Raw genomic sequence first — 26,949 nt, forward strand, 5'->3', positions numbered from 1 at the left:
AGGTCTCTACATCTCTAATGTAAGAACAGTCACACTATGGAGGTCTCTACTGTAAGAGCAGTCACACTATGGAGGTCTCTACTGTAAGAACAGTCACACTATGGAGGTCTCTACTGTAAGAACAGTCACACTATGGAGGTCTCTACTGTAAGAACAGTCACACTATGGAGGTCTCTACTGTAAGAACAGTCACACTATGGAGGTCTCTACTGTAAGAGTGGTCACACTATGGAGGTCTCTACTGTAAGAGCAGTCACACTGTGGAGATCTCTACTGTAAGAGCGGTCACACTATGGAGGTCTCTACTGTAAGAGCAGTCACACTATGGAGATCTCTACTGTAAGAGCGATCACACTATGGAGGTCTCTACATCTCTAATGTAAGAGCAGTCACACTATGGATGTCTCTAATGTAAGAACAGTCACACTACGGAGGTCTCTACTGTAAGAGCATGAAAAGGTTGTTTGGACGGCACTCCTATAGCGATGGTCCGGTGCTCAGCGGTATGACAGTCAATATGTAAAATATATAGAACCGCGGCACTCGAATTCGAGTGCCGCGGTTCTATATATTTTACATATCTACTGTAAGAGCAGTCACACTATGGAGGTCTCTACTGTAAGAGCAGTCACACTATGGAGGTCTCTACTGTAAGAGCAGTCACACTATGGAGGTCTCTACTGTAAGAGCGGTCACACTATGGAGGTCTCTACTGTAAGAACGGTCACACTATATAGATCTCTACTGTAAGAGCAGTCACACTATGGAGATCTCTACTGTAAGAGGATTCACACTATGGAGGTCTCTACTGTAAGAGCAGTCACACTATGGAGGTCTCTACTGTAAGAGCTGTCACACTATGGAGATCTCTACTGTAAGAGCAGTTACACTATAGAGGTCTCTACTGTAAGAGCAGTCACACTATGGAGGTCTCTACTGTAAGAGCAGTCACACTATGGAGGTCTCTACTGTAAGAGCGATCACACTATGGAGGTCTCTACTGTAAGAGCGAACACACCATAGAGCTTCTTCATATTTGTCAGGAAGGAATTTTTCATTCTTGCTCCAGATGAAGATTGCAGGATTATACAGTAGGTATAATGGCACCTCCTTGCTATGATGTTGGCAGTAGGTAGGTGCCATCTAGGACATTTACATATTTTTCTCCAGAGATTAACAATTCTCTCATATGGACATGTAGACCAGTACTTCATGGCTGTTGTTGCCTCTGGCCATTTCTGCTTGTCATTACAGCACATACATGACCTGAGCCCTTCAAATAGGGCAAAAATTTGGTGGCCATCAGAGGTGACATCTGATGGTAAAGCCGTCAGTCGTTGACCCCTCCAGTATGACCACCTCTGCTATCTTTATGGGTGGAGATTTCTTGATATTATGACCCTGCTATCAATGGGAGTATGAGAAATGGAGAAGATGAAAAGTGTATTCATTTAATACAGTCCTGTATTGGAGTAATTATAATTTTTTCAAAATTCATTGTGGGCGACAGACACGAGTTATTGTGTAATACTTTCTTATGTGTGTTTGAAAAGCTTCATCTCTTATCCCATATATCACAGGACTGAGTAATCTGGGCACATATGTGAACAAAACATAGTTTAAAACAACTAAGAAATATGTGTAACTTTTTACATATGACTCGGTTACAGTGGAGATGAAGGCGACCAGACATAATATGAGTTGGAAGGCATGGAGCATCACAGTTTTACCAGCTTTAAAGGCTGACGACCCATCAGAACTGATCCTCTTGGCAACCAGCATGACATTAATGTAGGTAAATAAAATGATCAAGGCCACCACAGTGAAGCTGAGGATATTGGTGAAGGTCCTGACCACGTTTAGTATGGGACTTGCCACCTTAATGGCAATACATGACACATAAAGGGAATACGAGGTTCTTCCCAGTAAGAACATTGTGGTAATTAAGTTTGCAATACTTAGAGACAGCCCTATGATCCAGATCACAGCAATTGCATATTTTGCTCTCCTTGGTGTACACAACTGTAAGTGTCTCAATGGGAAACATATGGCTATGTAACGTTCTAGAGACATGACGGCCAGGTTGTATGGGGTCACTAGAAAGATACAGCCAGTGAAGCTTTGAATGATCAAACAGACAGCCATGGGGAAGTATACAGAATGCATGTAAGACACTACAAGGAAATTTGTGAAGACGATATACAATGTGTCATTGATGAGCATGTTTACAAAGAGGACGTATCGAGAGTCCTCCTGCATGTGAGGAGTGGTGAAGAAGACCTTCAGCATAATGCCGATGAAGTAGAAAAAGAAGGAGAAACACAAAAGGGATGTAATCAGAAAAACTGTTCGGGTGACATCATCAACCTTTTTGGTATAAGACAACATCAGGGTAACATTCCCAGGAGCAGATGTCAAATTCACCATTGGAAACTGGATGGTAGCAATTCTTCTAGGAGATCTCACACAGGGACGTGACCGTGTTGAGCTCTTCAGATGTCTAGAATACATAGATGCTGTATGAATAACTTATCTTGTGCTTGATCTACTTCTAGACTGAGTATCTACCTATCAGATTAACTTCTCACCATAAAATGTCCATGTTCCTGGAGGCATATCACATTTCTATATACAGATGGAGCATTTTAACCCAGAATCTGCTACAGATATATGCCACAAAAGCTACAGTACAGTACTTTACTTACAGTAACGGCCCATGCCCGAGACTTTCATAGTCTCGCATTACTAGTGGCCTTGCGATTAGGAACTCATTATATTTACTGTAAACACAACAAGATTAATTACAATGTAAATGTAAAACTTTTTTATTTTTTGTGTTTTGTATTTTTTTTAAACTTTTTTTTAGTATATGGGAACAAAAAAACTGCAAAATAATGTGCTTTTATTATTATTTTGTTCTTAAGAACAATAGAAAAACAGTAAATTAATGTGTGTTTTTTTTCATTTTTTTACATTGACCAAGAGAAAAGCAGCAAATGAATTTTTTTCTTTCTTTTTTCTATTTTTTTAAACTTATTTTAGTGTGTAAGAAAGTGAGAAAAGGAATACTTTTTTTTGTTTTTGTTTTATTAGTATTTATGAACAGCCCGAGCCCTAACCCTAATTCTACCCCTAATCTTAATATAAATCCTAATAAAGGTTCGATAAAACTGTTCTAAATGTTCTTCTTTTTTTTTTAAACTGTTAAAAAATTTCCTTATTTTATAAAAATTAAAAAAATTTAGTTTTAAAAAAAATATATATTTATTGTTACAGACTCTGTGACAATTTTATTAGTGTGAAAAGATGGTGCTCTAAAATAAGGACCCTTAATGACCGCAGTAAAAAGGCTTATCGGTGGTCAATTAATTTACTGCCATGGATCACCTTAAGGTGGTGTACATTAAATCTTTGGCTTCACTGTTCATGGGTGCAGCTATGTATCAGTGCTCCATATGCCATTGTATTACGGATGGAGCATGCATGACGACTCAAATAGAAAAAATCCATATTATACCTTGGTCTGAAATCAGGGTATAGCCCCTTTGACTTCTATGGGTGGCATATAAAAAGTTCCACACATCTCCTGCACCCTCCAAGAAATCCCCATAGGCCAGCAATAGATGGATAACTCAAGTCCTCAAGTCTGGCACAGAACAGCTTATAGAGGGGTTTCTGAGTAACGGACCCCTCCCTTTGACACCCATATGACCTCATGTAAAACTTGGCATATACCCAGGCATACTGTATCTTTTTTGACATGTCCCTGTAGTGATGGCGTCCATAATCTGTTAGAACAACGGGGCCCTTGGACCTATACTGTCTGGCTTTAAGCTTGGAGATGGCCATAGAGGTCAAGTAGACTGTCATAAGTGTGCCCCTCATTCCCGTCTTTGACAGGGTTCAACCTCATACTGCTAACTCTAGACATACCTCTAGAACAATGGTCTCCAACTTATGACTTTCCAGTGCCAGAGGTTGAGACCATTTCTCCGGGATATGGCAGAAGAGACACAAAACAGAAAGGGGTCACTAACTTCTAGCATCTATATATTCAGTATGTACATGCAAGCTAATGGATACTCACAGCACTATAGTCAGCATTACAGTGTAGGCACATGAGAGGTTCGGCTGCTCTCCTCCGAGGCTTCTGCAGGGTGCACATATTTATAGTTGTAACGTTCCCAGTAGAGCGTGATATCCCTAGATTAAGGAAATCAGCAAGAGCAATTTATAATTATAACACCAGAGAAATAGAAAGCTATTTCCATATCTTAGATTCGAAGATCTAAATGAGCCTCTGGAGAATTTTCTCAAAGTTCCTTCACAGACTTGGTTCTGCATGGCTCAAAGGTGTATTTTTAATCTATATTTTATACAGTAGTGGAGGTCTGGTAGTAAAGTGACTGAAATAACATATCCTATGGTGTGGACTAGATAAAAATGGCTTGGGTTGTGGCATGATTGGGGTAGCAGAAAGGCAGTAGGCTAAATTATGTGAATGATGGGAAGGGTGGTGTAGTGGGTTCCAAAGAATAGAGTCTGCTTACGCATATTCAAGTTGCCAAATTCAGGCCATTTATACCCACGCCAGGAACTTCCAACCTGCCAACTTTGGATAATATTGTATTGTTTGGTTTACAGGATTGTCCTGACAAAACCAGGACTGTTACCAACCATGAGCCCAGAGAATTGAGCTCATACTACTAGAGGAAATCCTGAGATAGGCCTTAGTCCTGGTTTTACCATTAGTGGGATATATCTTGGTGGGACATGGTTTTTGATGACGGATCTTTTAAGAGCAAGATGTGGTATTGTAGAGCCTCCTGAGAAGACCATCAACCTCTGTAAGTGAAGAAGTGGTAAAAAATGGAATAGAATTTGGGCTGTTCTTGTCTTACTTGTTGTGTTGTATTACTGCACAATGGGCATCCATCCAGGTTTCAATGTTGCAGGCCATCTCCTGACCGTCAATGGCAAGTGGTTACCATAGGCTGGCAGAGCTAATTTCCCTTTCTCTTTTTTGATCCTCTACTAATCACATGTGCGGATGCTATGCAACCAACTGTGTCCACCTTTTCTGCTCTGACACAGGATAAGTAATCTAATGTATGTTCAAAGTGATTCTACCACAATAGTGAGTGCAGTTCTGGAGTATAATACAGGATGTAACTCAGGATCAGTATAGGATAAGTAATGTATGTACACAGTGACTGCACCAGCAGAATAGTGAGTGCAGCTCTGGAGTATAATACAGGATGTAACTCAGGATCAGTATAGGATAAGTAATGTATGTACACAGTGACTCCAGCAGCAGAATAGTGAGTGCAGCTCTGGAGTATAATACAGGATGTAACTCAGGATCAGTATAGAATAAGTAATGTATGTACACAGTGACTGCACTAGCAAAATAGTGAGTGCAGCTCTGGAGTATAATACAGGATGTAACTCAGGGTCAGTACAGGATAAGTAATATAATGTATGTACACAGTGACTCCACCAGCAGAATAGTGAGTACAGCTCTGGAGTATAATACAGGATGTAACTCAGGATCAGTACAGGATAAATAATGTATGTACACAGTGACTCCACCAGCAGAATAGTGAGTGCAGCTCTGGAGTATAATACAGGATGTAACTCAGGATCAGTAAAGAATAAGTAATGTATGTACACAGTGACTCCACCATAAGAATAGTGAGTGCAGCTCTGGAGTATAATACAGGATGTAACTCAGGATCAGTATAGGATAAGTAATGTATGTACACAGTGACTGCACCAGCAGAATAGTGAGTGCAGCTCTGGAGTATAATAGTATAATACAGGATGTAACTCAGGATCAGTACAGGATAAGTAATGTATGTACACAGTGACTGCACCAGCAGAATAGTGAGTGCAGCTCTGGAGTATAATACAGGATGTAACTCAGGATCAGTATAGGATAAGTAATGTATGTACACAGTGACTCCACCAGCAGAATAGTGAGTGCAGCTCTGGAGTATAATACAGGATGTAACTCAGGATCAGTATAGAATAAGTAATGTATGTACACAGTGACTCCACCATAAGAATAGTGAGTGCAGCTCTGGAGTATAATACAGGATGTAACTCAGGATCAGTATAGGATAAGTAATGTATGTACACAGTGACTGCACCAGCAGAATAGTGAGTGCAGCTCTGGAGTATAATACAGGATGTAACTCAGGATCAGTACAGGATAAGTAATGTATGTACACAGTGACTGCACCAGCAGAATAGTGAGTGCAGCTCTGGAGTATAATATAGGATGTAACTCAGGATCAGTATAGGATAAGTAATGTAATGTATGTACACAGTGACTGCACCAGCAGAATAGTGAGTGCAGCTCTGGAGTATAATATAGGATGTAACTCAGGATCAGTATAGGATAAGTCATGTATGTACACAGTGACTCCACCAGCAGAATAGTGAGTGCAGCTCTGGAGTATAATACAGGATGTAACTGAGGGTCAGTACAGGATAAGTAATGTAATGTATGTACACAGTTATTCCAAAAGCAGAATAGTGAGTGCAGCTCTGGAATGTAATACAGAATGTAACTCAGGATCAGTACAGGAGAAGTAATGTAATGTATGCACACAGAGACTCCATCAGCAGAATAGTGAGTGTAGCTCCGAAGTATAATACAGGATGTAACTTAGGATCAGTACAGGATAAGTAATATAATGTATGTACACAGTGACTCCACCAGCAGAATAGTGAGAACAGCTCTGGAATGTAATACAGAATGTAACTCAGGATCACTAATGGATAAGTAATGCACTGTATATACAGAGTGACTCCACCAGCAGAATAGTGCGTGCAGCTCTAGACCAGCTGTTCCTGAGCTGCAAATACCTGTTGGTGTGGTCATCTGAGGCTGTGTGTGGAGCAGCTCCTGATTGTTTGGAGGAAATCATCTCTCCACCCAGGCCCTGCTCTCTCCTTCCCAGGGAGAAAATGGGTCTCTGAAGATGACTGGACGGAGCACGTCCCAGGCTTCTGTTCCTCGGACCAGTCCGGCGGAGGACAGAAGAAACCAGCAACAGGCCTGTATGCTGGAGGACCTGGGGGTGAGACGTAACACCAGGAGTCACAGCAATGTGGCTCCTACTCCCCCTAGGTCTGTGCAAACAAGGAGAAGTTGCAAAGCCTCCACGTGGAGGGCAAGCAAGGTGCCTTGAGTGCTAGTGGTCCTTCCAGGGGCCACCGAAGAAAAGCTGAGTGCTTACAGGGCTGAGGCCGAACTCAGTGAGGAAGGTTGGGGACTGCAGAGGCCCAGGGAGTCAATTACGAAATATGGCTCCCGTGTCATCAGCTACCTCCGTAAGTACGAAGAAGCGAGTAAGACCACGAGGAGGCTCTGGGAGGAGCTTCACTGTGTCACTGTGTCCATGCCAGGGCTGAGGGGCCCCCCAAAAAGAAGAGGCTAGAAATTCTGGAGAAAATAAAAAGACTGGAAGAGGAGATTAAAAGATTGGAGGACAGAAAAGAACTGATCCAGGAGATCGGTGGTCCATTCATGGAGAAACTATTAAACGAGGACAGATTTCGCAATATGCCGGAGAAAAGGTTGATAGGGCTGCAACCTGAGAGCCAGGTGGTGGAGGATGGTGACCAGCAGCAGGAGCCACCTGGCAGCCTGCAGTCCCAAGAGCAGGCCACGTGCAGAGGGCTGCCTGTAGGACAGGAAGCAGTAATAACTGTGCGGTTCTGTCGACTTGGGGGAGGACAGTGACACCGGTGCCAAGGGAGGGGCGCTAATGGCACAGATAAAGCTGCTTGAGTCCCCAGTGTGCCTCCAGGACTTTTCATTTGGAGATAAATTCCCGGAGGAGGCACCTGGGGACAACTGCAAGCTGAAGGCGAAGAAGACCAGGTCGAAGCTGCAGGAGGTGGTGAGCTATGTCTATGGTCCCCTTCCTGTCTCCCCTGAGTTGGCTGCAAGGCCGGCCCGTTGTGCTAGCCCTATTGTCCAGCCCAGCTCAGGTTCTGTTGTGGACTTGGTGCAAAGGCACAGGGAGATGACAAAGAGAGGTAGCGTGGCACTTAGCTTTGTCTCTGCTTGTAGTAGTAAAGAAGCAGCAGGGAAGGCATCGGCCGAAAGGCCGGACAATAAGGGTGGCCGGGTGGCGGGCATTCGGCCAAACTCTGGTTCTGAGGTTTGTTCCCCGTTGGGAGGAGGGAGCGGCCCAGTGCCAGAGTTTTCTGCGGTTGCCTCAGTGGCTCTTAGCGCTGTTGCCGCTGATCACTTAGTTGAGAAGCAGTGGCAGTATGAAAGAGCTGCTGGGCCCCTTTAAAATCGTCATCTATTTTGATATGTGGAAGGGTAAATGGTGGTGAGGGGGCTGGTGTTACCGTGGGTGAGGGGAATTCTGGTGATGTTGGGGTGGGGGCAGGGACTAGTCCAGTTGCCCCCCCAGCGGTGACAGATCCTGTCAGAAGTTATGCCAGTGTCACGGCTGGGGGAGGGAGGGCATCCTCTTCCTTGTCTTTGTACTCTGGGGAAGGCGTATTGCTACGGCGCCTTCTGGAGGCCTTGAGGAAGGGGGAGAGATTGATTACTGTAGAGGGTGAGGAGCTTAATCTGTCCTTCTATATAGAGAGGCATTTCCTTGATGCCTTCCGAAAGCTAAGGGGAGATGAAACATGCATGGTCTCTCCCGACACCTGGACTAGGTGTGCATAGGAATGTGGTCCGTCTTCGGTGGCAGGGCAATGATGCGTGCCCTCCAAGGGCTAAGGTGGTGGAGCTCTTGCTGAAGATGGGCTTTAAGACTGTGGACATCTATGCCTTAATTCATCCCTACGACACGGCTGAGTTCGATGTCAGTTTAGTTCGGCCTGAGGGGCTGGAGCTGTTCTGGTCGAATTATGATCTGGCAAAGAACGAGCCTGGCTGGCGAGACTTTGCCGTCCAGGCGGTGTCTCGCCAGAACGAAGTCAAGAGAGTGACCGTTATCACCCGTAACTAATCTCTCTCTTGTTTTGACATCATGACTTGGCTCGGATGATATGGTAAAGTACTGGAGGTGCCAAAGAAAAACAGAGATGAGTTTTGTATCTGGTCAGGGTCCTGGATGTTCAGGTAATTCAGTTGCCCACATCCCTTCTTCAGTCTTCCTAGGGAGGGATCATATCCTAAACTTCTGCCAGGGTCAGCCAAAGCTCTTTCACAGGGGTGGCGACCCCACACCCTTCAGTGCAAACTGCACTGTACAGAAGTGCCCATTGGGGTGTCGGTCATCTCATCCTGTGCAGAGATTAGGTGTCACCTGTGTGGTGACTTAGGTCACCCATTCAGCCCTTGTCCTCGTTCCTTTGCCAATGTGGTTAGGACCCCAGCGGGGGACAGCTGTGAGGTTGCTTCTGCTAGGGAAGGGACTGGTAGAGGTGGAGGAACTGAGGGGACAAGGAGGGAAAGCAAGAAAAAGATGCCAGCCCAACTGAGGTGTCTAGATAAGCGCCAAAAGGATAGGAAACTGGCGGAGTCTCAGGTAACTGGGGCATCACCTGGTCCTGTCCTGGAGGCCAAACCTGCTGCTGAGGTCCTGAGGGATGACGTACTTGATGAGGAGGTCAGGAGGAACCAGGCTAAGGAGGTTGCCACGTCCTCAGAGTCCTCCCATTTTGAGAGTATGGGTGAGGATGATACGGAGTCGCTAGAGGAAAAGCAATAGTGGGGATCTAAGTAAAAGAAGAAGAAGGGAAATGTAAGATCTTCTCCCACACTGGTCCAGGTACCAAAGGGGGGTAAACCGGACCGCCCCTTTGGTTGATCTCTCCAACCGGTTCCAAGAACTTGATAACATCTCCTCATCTTCTTCGGATGAGGAAGCTGAGCATGAGGGGCCAGAGGTAGAGACGGCAGGGCCTACAGGGGGCGCTGAGTCTTCCCCTGAGTGCGAAATATCCTCAGAAGGGGAGACTGGCCTGGAGTCCTGGAGACAAGGATGAGGAATTAAAACGGGTGGTGGGGATGGATATCTCTGTGTCATTGAAAAGTGGGAAGGGTTCTTGTTCTGATACAGAGGGTAAAGGGGGGAGTGAGAAGAAGAAAGCCATCTAACTCAACCACCCAGGATTGCAGCACTCACCCCGTTGACGCTGGCGTCCATTAATGTCGCCAGCATTAACTCAGATACTGCTAGATTTGCACCTTATGATTTTTTTGCCCGGATTGATGCAGCTATTTTGTTTTTGCAGGAGACCAGGCTGCTAGATTTGGCAGCCGTACATAAAGCTAAAAGAGAGTGGAGGCACAGGCCCTCCTATTGGTCTCTTGCAGCCGAGCCGTATAGCAGGGTGGTGGTACTTTTTACCTCATCAGTAGAATGCAAACGGGTAATTGAGTTAGAAACAGTCCCCAGTCCAAGTGGGATAGGAAGTGTCTCTTTATGAGGGTCAAGCCCTACCTTTTTACAAGTTGGCAGGTGGTCTTTGGAGGGGACTTCAATACTGTCACAAGGCCCCAACACAGGGGAGATTCCAGAGGCAAGCTGACCTATGATGGGGTTGCACTTAATGGCATAGCTAGTGATGATCGCCTGGTGGATGTCCACATCCGGCACCCCCCAGGCCACATGGTTTTCACCTATCATAGGACTAGTTGCAAGTCTAGAATACAGTAGATAGGTTTTACTGTATTTAAAGGAGGAAGCCCTCTCTTTGGCACTATCCATCGTTGAGGTGGAGTTCTCCGACCACTGTTTAATATTGTTTTCTCTGAATATTACAGAGACCCCCGAGTGAGGCGAGGCTTTTGGAGGCTCAATTCATCTCTCTTGGAAGAAAGGGAAGGTAAGACAATCTTTTGAGGACTTTCTACAGAGCCAGGTACCATTGTTGGATCTTTGTGGCACTAAGTCAGAGTGGTGGGAGATGTTCAAGGAAAGGGTGGCGAGATTTTTCCACCAGCTCTCGAGCCTCAGAAGCCTTGACAAGTACCGCTTGTATCAGGGCCTGAGGAGGAAACTCAAGCATCTTGTCTCGACTCGGGGTAGCCGGGAGGAGATTTCCAGAATTAAATCTTTGCTCATGACGTGTCAGTACGATAGACACGCATCTTTAGTTGTTCAGAGGGATTAGGGGAAATACCGCTTGCCCGAACTGTAAGGTGTCAGTGAGTTCTAAGATCGTCTCAGGACTGATTGATAGTATGGGATCCTTGAACAGGTCCAGATCAGGGATCCTGAAGGTCGTCAGATACTTCTACTCACACCTCTTGGGAAAGAGGGATCTAGATCGAGATGTTATGTCGGTTTTCCTGGCTGAAACTGTCCCTGAACCAGGAGTAGATCCCTCTTTTTATGTCTTGGCGGAAAAGATCAGTGAAGAGGAAGTCAGACTGGCGAGGAAGGGCTTGCCCTAAAGAAGTCGCCAGGTCCGGATGGCTTAACATCTGGGTTTTATAAGACCTTTAAGGATGCCTTGGTTCCACTCTTGACTGAGGTATTTAATGAGTGTCTGTCCTCGGGCACTCTGCCAAAGTCAATGAGGAGGTCAGCCCTGATCATCCTATCAAAGGGCAAGGATCCATCTCGCATTAAGAAGTGGCATCCCATAGAGCTTCTCGGTGTGGACAGAAAGATTCTGGCGGAGGTGCTGTTTAACTGGCTGGTGAAATTTGCATGCTGCCTCCTTTTGGATGGCCAGCAATGCTCTGTTAAAGGCAGCAGTACGTTTAGTGCTGTGTTCAGTGTCCGAGAGGCGCTGGAGCAGGGTCGGTCTGGTCAGTAGAAGGGGTACTTGCAGTCCTTGGATCAGGCCAAAGTGTTTGATCTGGTGAATCGTGAGTATCTCTGGTCTGTTCTTCAGGGGCGGTTTGTCGATTGGATTAAGACCTTGTACGCAGGGGCAGTTTCCTGCTTGTAAACGGTTGGATTGGCCACTCTTTTGAGGTAGGTTTTGGTGTTTGCCAGGGTTGTCTGTTGAGCCCACTGCTGACCCCTTCCTTAGAAGGGTAGATCGTAGGCCGTTGACAGGGGGTCATGCTGGACCAGGTGGAGCCAGACTCCACTCTGAGAGTGGTAGCGTATGCCGAGGATGTCACTGTCTTTGTGGCCTCTAGGGGGAGTATAAAAATACATAAATCAATGCGAAAGGTGCACCACAATGATATGCAACTAACAACACTGGCTAATCCCTCAAGTTGATGCATGTGGTCTGCTGCCGACATCCTCCATTGTATGCATTTTTGCTGGGGATTGTAGTAAGCAAAGAATAACATGCGGAGGAATTGCTCCCCCGGTTATAAACACGCCACAGTGTTTTGGGTTTTTGAGCATTTCCTCCCATTTAGGCCACTTTATTTCAGTTATTCCTCTAGAGGGGAGGCAGAGTGGGTGATGTCTGAGGTGGACCACTACTCAGAGGCCTTTGAGTCCAAGATCAACCAGGGTAAGTGTGAGAGTCTCTAGCTGGGAGCGGGGGATCCTGGTTTTGATCTCCCGAACACCCTCCCAGAGCCTCAGGAGACTGCAAAAGTCCTCAGCATCGAATTCGGCCAAGGGGATTACCCCAAACAAAATTGGGATAGCAGGCTAAAGATCGCTACTCAGAAAGTGGACCAGTGGAAGGGTTGGTCTTTGACCCTCAGGGAAAGGGTTAACTTGATTAAAACATACCTGCTCCCTTTGCTGATATACTGTATCTGGGCAGTCTCTGGACTCGGGTCTACAGTCTGTTCTTCCAAATTTTGTGGGAGAGCAGACCGAACCTACTCAGGAGGGAGGTTACTTACCAGACAAAGAGGCTAGGGGGGTTGTGTATGGTCAACCCTGTGGTGTTCCTGGTGAACACCTTTATCAAGGTTAACATTGCTGACCTCTGGAAAGAGAGGGCTCCTCCGTGGGTATTCTCCTGTCGGGGATGGTTTCAGCCTTTCTTCCAAGAATAGGAGACAGGAGGGCAAATGAAGGATCTACGTACACCGCATAGGCATCTTCCGGCTTATCTTACCTCGGTTCTGAAGGTGATTCACTGGTGGGGTCTGGGCATGTGGTAGATCAGGACTTTGTCAAGGAAACTCCTTGACTGAAGGGTTCTGTAAACCCATTAACAGAAGCCTCTGGCCCTCAGGGATTGCCCAAATTGGGATCTGGAGGTTGGGTTGCAACTTTTGAATCGTATCAGGATCCCCTTTAAGTTTTGGGACTTGGCTTGGCACTGTTTCCATGGGAAACTATGTGAGGGACAACTTGAAGTGTAGGAGCTGTGAGAAAAGGGACTGCCCCCGGGAGGAGTGCGGTGATGTGCTGGAAAGCATGAACCACGTCTTTCTTTATTGTCCCTTTAATACGGGGGTCTACAACAGGATGGGTGCCTCCATTGGCTGGCGTAGGCTGGCCGGTCTCACCTATGCGGAGTGGGCCTATAGCGCAATCAGAGACCTGGGAGGTCGGGACGGTTGCACTTTGTTCTTAGTGTAGTGGTGATGTACTACACATGTAATGCACGCTGTCTAATATCTACTCAACGGAAAATCCTCCCGGTGGATGAGGTGGTGAGGAACCTTCTGGGTGACTAGGTGAAGGTGCGCTCTCTAGAATATGACAGACTGGGGGCAGGGAAGGCCTCTCAACTCTGGAGGGGCTTTTTCTTTCGGGTGCCCTAGTCTTGTCATCCCCTTCCCTGGTGGTGGGCTGATCTTGACACTGTAGATTTTTGTTTTGTTTTGGTCAGTATATAGGATGTAGGGCTTCCAGGCACTGAACTTGGGCTTTGTTGGATTTTTGTGTATTTTGTAGTGCTGCTTGAGCATGCTCGGCCGAACACCAGTTCGGCTCGAGCATCTCGATGCTCGGCACATGGCGGTATTTGGCCGAATACCGCATGTGCTCGAGCACAATGCTTGAGTCTCCTCCCCGCACGTTTGTTGCCTGCTACGCAGCCAATAAATGTGCGGGTAGGTACTGCCACTCACTGTAATGCCGTAGCCATGTTGGTTACTGGCATTGCAGTGATTGGCTGGCCGGAATGCGTCATCGGGTGCTATATAGCACCCGATGACACGTGTTCGGCTCAGTGTTAGTCAGGGAGAGCTGTGCTGAAGAAGGGAAAGATAGTGTAGGGAGTGAAATTTTCTTTTTTTCAGTAGAAAAACTTGTCAGAGACCCAAAAGTCCTTTTAAGGACTATTGTTGTGTAAGGCAGCAATATATATTTTTAGCGCAACCTGCGCTAAATTGCTAAAACTTTACAGACCCAAAAGTCTTTTTAAGAACTGTTGTGTGTGGCAGCAATATCTATTTTTAGCGCATCCTGCGCTAAATTGCGTGCAATAGCGACATTATCTGCGCTACATCTCCTGTGTAACGTGTGCGTATCCCAAAAATATCTGTGACATCCAGTGTACTTTTTCCATAGATGGTGTCTGCTGTGGACAGTAACATTAGCTGCGCTAAATCTCCTGTGTAACGTGTGCACATCCAAAAATTATCAGTGACATCCAGTGTACTTTCTCCGTAGACTGTGTCCGCTGCGGACAATGACATTACCTGGGGTACATCTCCTGTGTAACATTTCCACATCCAAAATACCTGTGACATTCTCTGTAATTTTTTTATTAGCCGCTGCTGACATCAGCGACATTATCTGCGATATTTCTCCTGTGTAACATTTCCACATCCAAAATACTTGTGACATTCACTGTAATTTTATATTAGCCACTGCTGACATCAGCAATAGTTAGGCCGCTGCAGACAGCAAAATTATCTGCGGTATATCTCCTGTGTGACGTTTCCACATCCCAAATACCTTTTTGTTTTGCGCATACACATACAAATCCTACGCGTGACAAACTTTCAAGCATATATAACATTTAATATGAAGAAGGCGAGCAGTAAGGGACAGGGAAATGGCCGTGATGCTGATGGTGCACGCAGAGGCCGTGGCCCTGGGCGTGTTGAAACTGTGCCTGCTGCCAGAGCACAAGAAAAACAATCATCAGCGATACCTAGCTTCATGTCCCAGTTTTCAGGGCGGCGAAGTCAGACCAGTGCGACCAGGTGGTCGGTTGGATTGCAGCAGATAATGCTTCCAGTCGGTTAAGCACCACCCTGTCTTCCACCAAGTCCAGTCTCAGTAGCCAAGAGTCTGGTCAACACAATCCTCACCCTGATCCTCCTTCCTCCCACCATGGAGAGTCTTGGCAATCAAGTGATCCCACACTGTGATATTCCGAGCAGCTCTTTTCAGCACCAATACTTCATCCTCGACAAGCCCGCTTGAAGAGGGACATTAGATCTTGTGCCTATCCAGAAAAATAAAAAAATGGAGCCTTTCTCAGCCTTTTTCAAGCATGCTTGAAAAAGGCTGATACGCAGCCGAAACGTTGCACCCGGAATAAATTCCACCTTCTGCACCTTTTGGACGTGCTGTCTCCATTTTTTTATTTTTCTGGATATCTACAAGTTGCTTTACTAGGGGCCTGTTACCACCCCTCCTGGAGACGAGCACCCGACACATCATTACTTAGGAGTGCTGTCCACCCATATTTTTGCTATTAGATCTTGTGCCCTGATTCCCAAACTCTTGAGCATCCACAGTCACAAGAAGATGACAGTGGGGAATGGCAATTAGTGTTTCACAAGGTGGATGATGATAATGATACACAGTTGCCAATAAGTCAACGGCAATTAGTGTCTCATGAGGTTGATGATGAGGATGAGACACAGTTGTCAATGACTGAGGTTGTTGTTAGGTCAATAAGTCAGGAGGAAGAGCAGAGTGAGGAAGTGGAAGAGGAGGTAGTGGACGATGAAGTCACTGACCCAACCTGGGAAGGTGGCAAGGCAAACAAAAATATTGGTACAGAGGGGAGGGATCCGCAGCACCGCAACAGGCTGGAAGAGGCAGTGGGGTGGCAAAAGGGAGAAGGCGGGCCACACCAAACTGTTCCCCGGAGCACACCCTTGCGGAAATCTCCCTTGCCAAGGGGTAGGTGTTCCGCAGTCTGTCGCTTTTTTGAGGAAAGTGCAGACGACAAAAGAATTGTCATTTGCAACCTGTGCCATACAAAAATGAGCAGGGGTGTGAACACTAGCAACCTCACCACCACCAGCATGATCCACCACTGGAGATGTCCCGAACTATTTGCTGGCGAATAGTTCCCTGCGAACATAGCTTGTTCGCGTTCGCCGCGGCGGGCGAACATATGCGATGTTCGGTCCGCCCCCTATTCGTCATCATTGTGTAAACTTTGACCCTGTACCTCACAGTCAGCAGACAAATTCCAGCCAATCAGCAGCAGACCCTCCCTCCCAGACCCTCCCACCTCCTGGACAGCATCCATTTTAGATTCATTCGGAAGCTGCATTCTTAGTGAGAGGAGGGACAGTGTAGCTTCTGCTGATTCAATAGGGAAATCGATAGCTAGGCTAGTGTATTCAGTGTCCACTACAGTCCACTACATCTGATCTCTGCTGTAAGGACAGCACCCCAAAAAGCCCTTTTTAGGGCTAGAACATCAGTCTGCTTTTTTTCCCCTGTGTAATCTAATTGCAGTTGCCTGCCTGCCAGCGTGTGTGTCAGGCTCACAGCGTATACTGTGCCCACTTGCCCAGTGCCACCACTCATATCTGGTGTCACAGTAGCTTGCATTAAAAAAAAAAACAAACATTTTTGACTGTAATATAATAGCAGTCAGTTGCCGGCACGCGCGTGTGTTTCATGCCCTGCAAGTGCACAGTGTCACCAGCGCAACTCATATCTGGTGTCACATTCGATTCCATTTAAAGAAAAACAGCAATTTTGACTGAATAAATAGCAGTCAGTTGCACACACGTGTTTGTGTGTTTAAGGCCCAGCTGCAAGCGCATAGTGTCACTTCAGCGCAACTCATATCTTGTGTCACATTCGATTCCATTTAAAGAAAAACAACAATTTTGACTGTGAATAAATAGCAGTCAGTTGCACACACGTGTTTGTGTGTTTAAGGCCCAGCTGCCAGTGCATAGTGTCACTTCAGCGCAAGTCATATCTGGTGTCACATTCGATTCCATTTAAACTTTAAATGGAATCGAATGTGACACCAGATATGAGTTGCGCTGAAGTGACACTATGCACTGGCAGCTGGGCCTTAAACACACAAACACGTGTGTGCAACTGACTGCTATTTATTCAGTCAAAATTGTTGTTTTTCTTTAAATTTTAAAGAAAAACAACAATTTTGACTGAATAAATAGCAGTCAGTTGCACACACGTGTTTGTGTGTTTAAGGCCCAGCTGCAAGTGCATAGTGTCACTTCAGTGCAACTCATATCTGGTGTCACATTCGATTCAATTTAAAGAAAAACAACACTTTTGACTGTGAATAAATAGCAGTCAGTTGCACACACGTGTTTGTGTGTTTAAGGCCCAGCTGCAAGCGCATAGTGTCACTTCAGTGCAACTCATATCTGGTGTCACATTCGATTCCATTTAACCCCTTAGGGACACAGCCTTATTTCACCTTAAGGACCAGGCTATTTTTTGCAAATCTGACCAGTGTCACTTTAAGTGCTGATAACTTTAAAACGCTTTTACTTATCCAGGCCATTCTGAGATAGTTTTTTTTGTCACATATTGTACTTCATGACACTGGTAAAATGAAGTCAAAAAAATTTACCAAAAATTTGGACAAATTTGCAAATTTCAAAGTTTCAGTTTCTCTACTTCTGTAATACATAGTAATACCTCCAAAAATTGTGATGACTTTACATTCCCCATATGTCTACTTCATGTTTGAATTATTTTGGAAATGATATTTTATTTTTTGGGGATGTTACAAGACTTTACAAGTTTAGAAGCAAATCTTGAAATTTTTCAGAAATTTATAAAAAAAAACAATTTTTAGGGACCACTACAGGTCTGAAGTCACTTTGCGAGGCTTGCATAATATAAACTGCCAAAAAATGACCCCATTCTATAAACTACACCCCTCAAGGTATTCAAAACTGATTTTACAAACTTCGTTAACCCTTTAGGTGTTGCACAAGAGTTATTGGCAAATGGGGATGAAATTTGAGAATTTCATTTTTTTGCCTAATTTTCCATTTTAACCCATTTTTTTCCACTAACAAAACAAGGGTTAACAGCCAAACAAGACTGTATCTTTATTGCCCTGACTCTGCTGTTTACAGAAACACTCCATATGTGGCCGTAAACTACTGTACGGCCCCACAGCGGGGCGTAGAGTGAAAGCTGCGCCGTTTGGTTTTTGGAGGGCTGATTTTGCTGGACTTTTTTTTTACACCATGTCCCATTTGAAGCCCCCCTGATGCACCCCTAGAGTAGAAACTCCATAAAAGTGACTCCATCTAAAAAACTACACCCCTTAAGATATTCAAAACTGATTTGACAAACTTTGTTAACCCTTTAGGTGTTGCACAAGATTTAATGGAAAATAGAGATACAATTTCAAAATTTCACTTTTTTGGCAGATTTTCCATTTTAATATTTTTTTTCCAGTTACAAAGCAAGGGTTAACAGCCAAACAAAACTCATTATTTATGGCCCAGATTCTGTAGTTTACAGAAACACCCCATATGTGGCCGTAAACTACTGTACGGCCCCACAGCGGGGCGTAGAGGGAAAGGTGCGCCGTTTGGTTTTTGGAGGGCTGATTTTGATGGACTTTTTTTTGACACCATGTCCCATTTGAAGCCCCCCTGATGCACCCTTAGAGTAGAAACTCCATAAAAGTGACCCCATCTAAGAAACTACACCCCTCAAGGTATTCAAAACTGATTTTACAAACTTTGTTAACCCTTTAGGTGTTGCACAAGATTTAATGGAAAATAGAGATACAATTTCAAAATTTTACTTTTTTGTCAGATTTTCCATTTTAATATTTTTTTTTCCAGTTACAAAGCAAGGGTTAACAGCCAAACAAAACTCATTATTTATGGCCCTGATTCTGTAGTTTACAGAAACACCCCATATGTGGCCGTAAACTACTGTACGGCCACACAGCGGGGCGTAGAGTGAAAGGTGCGCCGTTTGGTTTTTGGAGGGCTGATTTGCTGGACTGGTTTTTTGACACCATGTCCCATTTGAAGCCCCCCTGATGCACCCCTAGAGTAGAAACTCCATAAAAGTGACCCCCATCTAAGAAACTACACCCCTCAAGGTATTCAAAACTGATTTTACAAACTTTGTTAACCCTTTAGGTGTTGCACAAGATTTAATGGAAAATAGAGATACAATTTCAAAATTTCACTTTTTTGGCAGATTTTCCATTTTAATATTTTTTTTCCAGTTACAAAGCAAGGGTTAACAGCCAAACAAAACTCATTATTTATGGCCCTGATTCTGTAGTTTACAGAAACACCCCATATGTGGTCGTAAACTGCTGTACGGGCACACGGCAGGGCGCAGAAGGAAAGGAATGCCATACGGTTTTTGGAAGGCAGATTTTGCTGGACTGGTTTTTTTGACACCATGTCCCATTTGAAGCCCCCCTGATGCACCCCTAGAGTAGAAACTTCAAAAAAGTTACCTCATTTTAGAAACTACGGGATAGGGTGGCAGTTTTGTTGGTACTAGTTTAGGGTACATATGATTTTTGGTTGCTCTATATTACACTTTTTGTGAGGCAAGGTAACAAGAAATAGCTTTTTTGGCACCGTTTTTTTTTTTGTTATTTACAACATTCATCTGACAGGTTATATCATGTGGTAATTTTATAGAGCAGGTTGTCATGGACGCGGCGATACTTAATATTTATACAATTTTTTTATTTATGTAAGTTTTACACAATGATTTCATTTTTAAAACAAAAAAAATGTTTTAGTGTCTCCATAGTCTAAGCGCCATAGTTTTTTCAGTTTTTGGGCGATTATCTTAAGTAGGGTCTAATTTTTTTGCGGGATGAGATGTCGGTTTGATTGGCACTATTTTGGGGTGCATATGACTTTTTGATCGCTTGCTATTACACTTTTTGTGACGTAAGATGACAAAAAATGGCTTTTTTTACACCATTTTTATTTAATTTTTTTTATGGTGGTCACCTGAGGGGTTAGGTCATGTGATATTTTTATATAGCCGGTCGATACGGACGCGGCGATACCTAATATGTGTACTTTTTTTAAATTTATTTAAGTTTTACACAATGATTTCATTTTTGAAACAAAAAAAATCATGTTTTAGTGTTTCCATAGTCTAAGAGCCATAGTTTTTTTCAGTTTTTTTGCGATTATCTTGGGTAGGGTATGATTTTTTCGGGATGAGATGACGGTTTGATTGGCACTATTTTGGCGTACATGTGACTTTTTTGATCACTTTTATTACCTTTTTTGGGAAGTAAGGTGGGCAAAATTTCAATTTCATCATAGTTTTTTATTTTTTATTTTTATGGCGTTCACTGTTCGGGTAAAGTAACATGACCGTTTTATAAATCAGGTCGTTACGGACGCGGCGATACCAAACATGTGTAGGGAATTTTATTTTTTTAATCAGTGATACATGTGTTTTTTGATTTTTACATTTTTTTCACTTTTTTTTAACTATTTTTTTTTGACCCAGACCCACTTGGTTCTTGAAGATCCAGTTGGTCTGAAGTCTGTATAATACAGTACAGTACACTATATAGTGTTTTGTACTGTATTTTACTTATACTTTGTCTGAACAGATCTATGCCTTTAGCACAGATCTGTTCAGCACCATGGACAGCAGGATGCATGAGAAGGCGTCCTGTTGCCATGGGAACCTTCCCCGTCTGCTCAGTTGTGGCCACAACTGCGCAGACGGGGAAGGGTAAGGAGGGGGGCTGTCTGGGGGCTCTCTCCCTCTCCATCAGGGGGCTGCAAAGGCACAGCAGCCCCCCGATGGGAGAGGGAGGGAGCTCCCTGAGCTGTTAACCTTTTCCATACAGCGGTCCGTACGGACCGCGGTATGGAAAGGGTTAAACGGCTGACATCGCATCAGAGATGTCAGCCGTTTATACCAGGGTGTCAGCAATGTGCTGACACCCTGGTATACCCACTGTACACAAACGATTATTCAAGGGGAGGCGGGCGGGGGATCGCGATCCCGCCTGCCGCACCGCCCACCTCCCGCACCGCCCGCACCGCCCACAACCCCCCTCTGCACCTTCCGCCGCCATCAAATCATTCAGGGGTGCAGGGGGGGTGAAACATATATAGTTTAGGCATACTAAAGTTTCTGATCCCCGCGGTTCAGAAACTGCAGAAAGCACAGCAAACCGCAGGTCTGAATTGACCTGCGGTTTGTTGCGATCGCCGACATGGGGGGGTCACGGGACCCCCCTGGGCATTTAGCCGAGGTGCCTGCTCAATGATTTGAGCAGGTATCGGCTTCCGATCACCGCCGGCCAGGCGGCTGTCACGGCCAGTGGTGTGTTCTGTGACACTTTCCTTCACTTGGTTGCCCATGGCAACGTGTAGTGTTGTTTGCATGTGGTGGCAGTGTCTCAGCTCTATGGCTGATCCCCAGGACATGGTTGCCACGCATGCCGTTGCCCGCGGCAACAGGTGAAGTTTGTGTGTGTGTACTTCCCCTTTATGTTGATGTCTTCCCTTCCCTGGTGTTGGAAGGGTTAACTTCCTTCCTAGTGTGTGTGTGCATTGGGTGTGTCCGATTGTGGGTGTGGCTGCATGGGCTATAAAACCTCAGTTAAGACCTGAGGTCTGGGGGGTACTCCAGCCTTGTTGTAAGCTGGAGGCACTCTCCTGGTCACATTTCCATCTGCCACTGAGAGCCACCCTTGTGGTCATAAATTGTGATACACCATGTTATGTGATGTTCAGTTGATATTTTCCTTTTGTTAATTGGTGCAGCTATGGATCTGGGTTCCTGTGTGTGGTTGTGTGTTTGCTGGGTTCATTGAATGTTGTGTAGACTTCAGCTTGCCTGCACAGGGATCCAGTCAGCAAGGCTGTGGCAGGTAAGTGGAACTAGTTCACATTACCTGCCATATCCATAGGACTGTTTGTGTTCCCCTTTTTCCCAGCAGCTTGGCCAGTGAGACTCCTGTTCCTTCGTGTCCAGAAGGAACAGGTCGTCTTATCCTGCTCCTAGGTGAGGGCCATCTTGAGGGCTAGCAGAGACTACAAGGTTCCGGAGCATGAGCCCTCCTACCATACGCCCTGTGTCCTTAAGTACCAGGTCATAAGGGCGTACCTGTACGCCCTGTGTCCTGAAGAGGTTAAAGAAAAACAACAATTTTGACTGAATAAATAGCAGTCAGTTGCACACATGTGTTTGTGTGTTTAAGGCCCAGCTGTAAGCGCACAGTGTCACTTCAGCGCAACTCATATCTTGTGTCACATTCGATTCCATTTAAAGAAAAACAACAATTTTGACTGTGAATAAATAGCAGTCAGTTGAACACACGTGTTTGTGTGTTTAAGGCCCAGCTGCTGTCACCACCAGACATCTGAGAAGCTCTGACAGACGTTCTTCAGAACCTCCCACTCGAGGTTTCTTTTAGGGTTCGTTAGCCTCTCTCAGCTGTCATGTAGTTGCACTGATTGCATCCCTTTAAATCCCTTCCCATACTGCATCACTTTGCGGTTTATACAACTTCCTGGAGTGTATGCATGCTGGATGCTACTACTGAGTCTTCTACAGATAAGTTTTGTTCATTCATTTGTATTTTCCTGTTTGCTGGATCCCAGCAGACCCTGACTCCCTCCGTATCAAGTGTAGGGAGCCGGTGGTCGTGTCCCCTCACTATTATAGGGTGTTCAGGGGTTATACAGTCGAGGTACGAGGATATGCGATCTTCTACCATTGAGAATTTTGCATAGGCTGAGCAGTTAGGGAGAGAGCCAGGTCTGTTGCAGGGCTATCCCTTTGGTTCCTTAGTTTTGGATCCAGTCAGCCGGATCTTCCTTTTGTGTCTTCTAGTTTGCTGTACACCTTCCTTGACAGCTGCAAGCCCATAGTGTCACTTCAGCGCCATTCATATCTGGTGTCACATTCGATTCCATTTAAAGAAAAACAACATTTTTAACTGAATAAATAGCAGTCAGTTGCACACACGTGTTTGTGTGTTTAAGGCCCAGCTTCAAGCCCATAGTGTCACTTCAGCGCAACTCATATCTGGTGTCACATTTGATTCCATTTAAAGAAAAACAACAATTTTGACTGTGAATAAATAGCAGTCAGTTGCACACACGTGTTTGTGTGTTTAAGGCCCAGCTGCAAGCGCATAGTGTCACTTCAGCGCAACTCATATCTTGTGTCACATTCGATTCCATTTAAAGAAAAACAACCATTTTGACTGTGAATAAATAGCAGTCAGTTGCACACACGTGTTTGTGTGTTTAAGGCCCAGCTTCAAGCCCATAGTGTCACTTCAGCGCAACTCATATCTGGTGTCACATTCGATTCCATTTAAAGAAAAACAACAATTTTGACTGTGAATAAATAGCAGTCAGTTGCACACACGTGTTTGTGTGTTTAAGGCCCAGCTGCAAGTGCATAGTGTCACTTCAGCGCCATTCATATCTGGTGTCACATTCGATTCCATTTAAAGAAAAACAACAATTTTGACTGTGAATAAATAGCAGTCAGTTGCACACACGTGTTTATGTGTTTAAGGCCCAGCTGCAAGCGCATAGTGTCACTTCAACGCAACTCATATCTGGTGTCACATTCGATTCCATTTAAAGAAAAACAACTATTTTGACTGTGATTAAATAGCAGTCAGTTGCACACACGTGTTTGTGTGTTTAAGGCCCAGCTGCAAGTGCATAGTGTCACACATTGTACAACTTAACGAATCTAAAAAAAATGACAGGCAGAGGCAAGCCACCCCGCAGGGGCCGTCGTGGTGCTGTGATTCCCTTTGGCCCTAGAATAATGCCCAGTGTTCAGAGGCCACGTACCCTGAACTCGAAAAGTTCTGAGGACATAGTTGACTGGCTAACACAGGACACCCAATCTTCTACAGCTTTCACTCGGAACCTTGACGCACCATCCTCCTCCAGCTCAGCTTCGGGCACCTCTCAAGTTACCACTCGCCCTCCTGCCGTCACCACCAACACTAGCACCACAGCCGCTTCACTTGATCTGTCAGAGGAGTTATTTACACATCAGTTGGAAGAAATGAGTAATGCGCAACTATTATTGCCAGAGGATGTAGATAACAGGGATATGTCTCAGTCAGGCAGCATTACACGCATGGACGTACAGTGTGATGATGATGATGTTGTACCCGCTGCTGCTTCCTTTGCTGAGTTGTCAGATACAAGTGAAGCGGTTGATGATGACGATGTGTCCGTGGATGTCACGTGGGTGCCCGCTCGAAGAGAAGAAGAACAGGTGGAAAGTTCTGATGGGGAGACAGAGAGGAGGAGGAGACGAGTTGGAAGCAGGGGGAGGTTGTCGCAAGGAGCTAGTGGCACAGTCAGACAGCATGCATCGGGACCCAGGGTCAGCCAGACAGCATGCCAATCAACGCATGCTGTTGCCACCACCAGAATGCCATCATTGCAAGGCTCAGCAGTGTGGCATTTTTTTTGCGTGTCTGCCTCTAAAAACAGCGATGCCATTTGCAACCTGTGCCAAAAGAAACGGAGTCGTGGGAAGTCCAACACCCACCTAGGTACAACTGCTTTGCGAAGGCACATGATCGCACATCACAAACGCCTATGGGATCAACACATGAGTACAAGCAGCACACAAACTCAAAGCCGCCATCCTCCTCCTGGTCCAGCATCTTAAGCTACGTCAACCACTGCTGTCCTCCTTGCCCCCTCTCAACCATCCACCACTCCGTCTCTCGCCTTGAGCAGTTCCTGCTCATCTGCCCACAGTCAGGTGTCTGTCAAGGACATGTTTGAGCGTAAGAAGCCAATGTCACAAAGTCACCTCCTTGCCCGGCGTCTGACAGCTGGCTTGTCTGAACTCTTAGCCCGCCAGCTTTTACCATACAAGCTGGTGGAGTCTGAGGCGTTCAAAAAATTTGTAGCTATTGGGACACCGCAGTGGAAGGTACCCGGCCGAAATTTCTTTGCACAAAAGGCAATCCCCAACCTGTACTCGATTGTGCAAAAGGAAGTAATGGCATGTCTGGCACACAGTGTTGGGGCAAGGGTCCATCTGACCACTGATACCTGGTCTGCAAAGCACGGTCAGGGCAGGTATATCACCTACACTGCGCATTGCGTAAAACTTCTGACGGCTGCCAAGCATGGAATGCGTGGCTCTGCAGAGGAGTTAGTGACACCGCCACGACTTGCAGGCAGGCCTGCTGCCACCTCCTCTACTCCTCCTACTCCATCCTCCTCCATAACCTCCTCGGCTGAGTCCTCTTCTACTGCTGCGTCTTGCTCCACATCAACGGCACCCCCCCAGCTCCCCAGGGGCTATTCCACATCCCGGATACGAAAGTGTCATGCCGTCTTGGGGTTGACTTGCCTGAAAGCAGAGAGTCACACCGGACCAGCACTCCTGTCCGCCCTGAACGCACAGGTGGATCAGTGGCTGACTCCGCACCAACTGGAGATCGGCAAAGTGGTGTGCGACAACGGAAGCAATTTGTTGGCGGCATTGAATTTGGGCAAGTTGACACATGTGCCGTGCATGGCACATGTGTTGAATCTGATCGTACAACGCTTTGTGCATAAGTACCCAGGCTTACAGGACGTCCTGAAGCAGGCCAGGAAGGTGTGTGGCCATTTCAGGCGTTCCTACACGGCCATGGAGCACTTTTCAGATATCCAGCGGCGAAACAACTTGCCAGTGAGGCGCTTGATTTGCGACAGCCCGACACGTTGGAATTCAACACTCCTAATGTTTGACCGCCTGCTCCAACAAGAAAAAGCCGTCAACGAGTATTTGTATGACCAGGGTGCTAGGACAGCCTCTGCAGGGCTGGGAATTTTTTTGCCACGTTACTTGACGCTCTTGCGCAATGCCTGTAGGCTCATGGGTCCTTTTGAGGAGGTGACAAACCTAGTCAGTCGCACCGAAGGCACCATCAGCGACACCATCCCATTTGTTTTCTTCCTGGAGCGTGCCCTACGAAGAGTGCTGGATCAGGCCGTAGATGAGCGTGAAGAGGAAGAGTTGTGGTCACCATCACCACCAGAAACAGCCTTATCAGCATCGCTTGCTGGACCTGCGGCAACGCTGGAAGAGGATTGTGAGGAAGAGGAGTCAGAGGAGGAATGTGGCTTTGAGGAGGAGGAGGAGGAAGACCAACCACAACAGGCATCCCAGGGTGCTCGTTGTCACCTATCTGGTACCTGTGGTGTTGTACGTGGCTGGGGGGAAGAACATACCTTCAGTGAGATCACTGAGGACGAGGAACGGGACATGAGTAGCTCGGCATCCAACCTTGTGCAAATGGGTTCTTTCATGCTGTCGTGCCTGTTGAGGGACCCTCGTATAAAAAGGCTGAAGGAGAACGACCTGTACTGGGTGGCCACGCTACTAGACCCCCGGTATAAGCAGAAAGTGCCTGAAATGTTACCGAATTACCGCAAGTTGGAAAGGATGCAGCAGTTCCAAAATTAATTAAAAAGTATGCTTTTAGGAATCTAACAGGGGAAGAGGGGAAAGTAATCCTCCTCCTACCACGACCACGCCGGCAAGGACAGGACACTTTACAGACGTGTTGTTGATGGAGGACATGCAGAGCTTTTTAAGTCCTATGCATAGTCACAGCCCTTCGGGTCCACCCTCAGAGAACGACTCGACCGACAGGTAGCAGACTACCTCACCTTAACTGCAGATATCGACACTCTGAGGAGCGATGAACTCCTTGACTACTGGGTGTGCAGGTTTGACCTGTGGCCTGAGCTATCCCAATTTGCGATAGAACTTCTGGCCTGCCCCGCTTCAAGTGTCCTGTCAGAAAGGACCTTCAGTGCAGCAGGACGTATTGTCACTGAGAAGAGAAGTCGCCTAGGTCAAAAAAGTCTAGATTACCTCACCTTTATTAAGATGAATAAGGGATGGATCCCGAAGGGACTGACAGTGG

This window comes from Bufo bufo, chromosome 3, assembly GCF_905171765.1.
Source record: "Bufo bufo chromosome 3, aBufBuf1.1, whole genome shotgun sequence".
Taxonomy (NCBI): domain Eukaryota; kingdom Metazoa; phylum Chordata; class Amphibia; order Anura; family Bufonidae; genus Bufo; species Bufo bufo.